Raw genomic sequence first — 2,974 nt, 5'->3', positions numbered from 1 at the left:
AGGGTGATCTTGTCCAGGGTGCAGCCTCTCCATCCTAGGTCATCCTCCTCATCCAGAGGACGGAGGACAAGTCTGTCCTGAGAGCCCCTGCTGTGTTTGGAATCCCAAGTGAGCACCAATTTATGGCAATGATTTACCTCCTCGCTTTCAGGCTGAAAAGGCAGACATGGAAGACAGATTAGAGAGGCGTCCATTGGTGACGAGCGCACCTACGCAGGGTCAAGTGGGAGTCTGAACTCAAGTAAAGGAGACCGAAGCCAAGACGGAGACCCGGGCTTTCCTCCCGTGTTTTGTTACCCTGGGGGCCCAAGTGAGAAGCCAGTGCTTCTTAGCAAAAGCAGATTCTGAGGCCCTGTTCTAGAAGAGCAATTTAGAGACTAGAATTGGCAACTGAGGAAACTTAGCCTCTAACTCCAGTGCCATTACCTACTAGCTGTACGGAGACCCATGTCTCTGTTTACAGAGGTCTTCAGGGCGCGGCAATCTGTGGAGGACAAGCAAGCTCCATGCCACCAAGGCTACTGTTCTAGCTGTCCAGGGTGGGCTAGCCCCATTTTCTGGGGGCTCTAGCAACGGAGGGGAGAATTTTTTTTAAAGATTTATTTATTAATTATGTATACAGTGATCTGCCTGCATGTATGTCTGCCGGCCAGAAGAAGGCATCAGATCTCACTATAGATGGTTGTGAGCCATCCATGTGGGTGCTAGAAATTGAACTCAGGACCTCTGGAAGAACAGCCAGTGCTCTTAACCTCTGAGCCATCTCTCCAGCCCGGGAGGGGAGAATATTAAGCCTCTGAAGCATGTTCCCTCAAATCAAATCCTGCTCTTGCTCAAAAAGATTCAGTGGCCACATGACACTTTGAGGGGCACCCCACCCTCACCTCGAGTTCAAGGTCAGGGCATAGGATCCCACCCATATCCCTAGGGCCGCCATGCATCAGTCCTTCCTTATTTCCACCCCAGGTCATCCCAGGCTGTTGTGTATGCCAAAGAGGAGACCTTACCCTAGCCACCATCCTGTTGGGAAATCCCTACGGAGTCTTCAAAGTCAAAGAAGTGCAACATCTCCCCAAAGGAGGCAGATTTCAGTGTGAGAAATGGTTTTTGTTGCTGTTGTTCTGGCAAAGGTACCTAGCCCACTAAGGGCCAATATGCCATGAATCTCCCCCACCTGGTAAGATTTTTGTTCAAGTAAAGGCCCCCGCGGCATTCCTGAAACTTGATGGTCTGTAGCACAGGCCCCTTCCCCCTTTCCTCCATTGCCTGTGCCCTGACTCTTTTTAAACCAGCCAGGCCTCAAAGACTGTGCGGTGAGAACCCAGCTGGTGAAGACACAGTCACCACCTTCATTAGTAACAAACAAGCAACAACAACAAACCGAGCGAACGTCTTGCTCCTGGTGCTCCCTAGCACCGTTCGAATTCTGGTGCTCCCTAGCACTGTTCAAATTCTGGTGCTCCCTAGCACTGTTCGAATTCTGGTGCTCGCTAGCACCGTTAGAATTCTGGTGCTCCCTAGCACTGTTCGAATTCTGGTGCTCCCTAGCACTGTTTGAATTCTGGTGCTCCCTAGCACTGTTCGAATTCTGGTGCTCCCTAGCACTGTTTGAATTCTGGTGCTCCCTAGCACTGTTCGAATTCTGGTGCTCCCTAGCACTGTTCAAATTCTGGTGCTCCCTAGCACTGTTCGAATTCTGGTGCTCGCTAGCACCATTCGAATTCTGGTGCTCCCTAGCACTGTTCGAATTCTGGTGCTCTCTAGCACTGTTTGAATTCTGGTGCTCCCTAGCACTGTTCGAATTCTGGTGCTCCCTAGCACTGTTCGAATTCTGGTGCTCCCCAGCACTGTTCGAATTCTGGTGCTCCCTAGCACTGTTTGAATTCTGGTGCTCCCTAGCACCGTTCGAATTCTGGTGCTGCCTTTTATACAAAGGGAAGCTCCTTGCCAAGCAACTTTCCGTGTTCCTTTGTGGACACCAAGATTATTCTTCCTTTCTACCACCAGGTGTCTGCTCCACACCAACCACTAGGTTGCAAGCTTCTGCTGCTCCTGCCTCCTTCACCAGCAAAGGGGTCTGCAGGCTAAAGCAGCCTAGGACTGAGGCCCCCACGGCCTCCCCAGGCCAGGCTCAGGGGAGCAGAGCCTGGCTGAATGAACGACAGTCTTCACTGGGTGCCCTTGGGAGCCTGCCTTGAAACAACGGCCTCAGTGCCGGCTCCTGGATATGATCTCGGGAAGAACTTAGGGACTGGGACAGAAAAGGGATGGAGTATGCAGGGTCGTCTTAAACAAACTTCAGGCACCTGGTACTCAGCTTTGGCACTCAGGATGACGGGGGCCTGAGCTGAAGGTCGCTCTTGGTTGTGGGAGTGCTGGGAAAGCAGGGCCAAATTTTGGGGCAGGGGACTCCAGCCAGCTTCTTGCTAAAGCCCCCAGGCTCATGGCTGGAAGTCTTTGGGTCAATGTACCTGGATAAGTGAGCTTCTCATGGTGAATAAATGAATGAATCAATGAATGAATGCATGAATGAATGAATGAAAACATGGAGTGTTATTGAACAATCCAGGCATCTCCAAGCATTGGGCAGACCCAGCCCTTCTAATTGTGTGACCCTGGAGCAGTCATCATCCCTCTGTGAACCATATTTCTTCTTCAGTAAAGCAGAATGCTAGCCCTTCCCTCACAAGAGACAAAGGGTGGGGCCCAGAAATGAGAAGGTGACACTTTCAGCCCCAGCCCATCCACAGGAAGCAGAACACGGGCCAGTGAGCACTATGTGGGTGAAGAAGCCACAGAAGTCAGGCTCAGTGCCCAGAGGAGAACCACAGGAGCCCTACAGAAACCACATCAGGGCTACCACAGCCCCACCCGCCCACAGGGACTTCCGCTGCTGCCTCTCCCAGGCAAAGGTTTCCACAGACTGCCTCGCTGGTGTACTCCTGTGGCTGTCAGCGGAGGCTGTTCCCCGACC

Source organism: Peromyscus californicus, unplaced genomic scaffold (assembly GCF_007827085.1).
Source record: "Peromyscus californicus insignis strain IS unplaced genomic scaffold, ASM782708v3 Scaffold_3__1_contigs__length_106647218, whole genome shotgun sequence".
NCBI lineage: Eukaryota > Metazoa > Chordata > Mammalia > Rodentia > Cricetidae > Peromyscus > Peromyscus californicus.
This window is presented reverse-complemented; position numbering follows the sequence as displayed.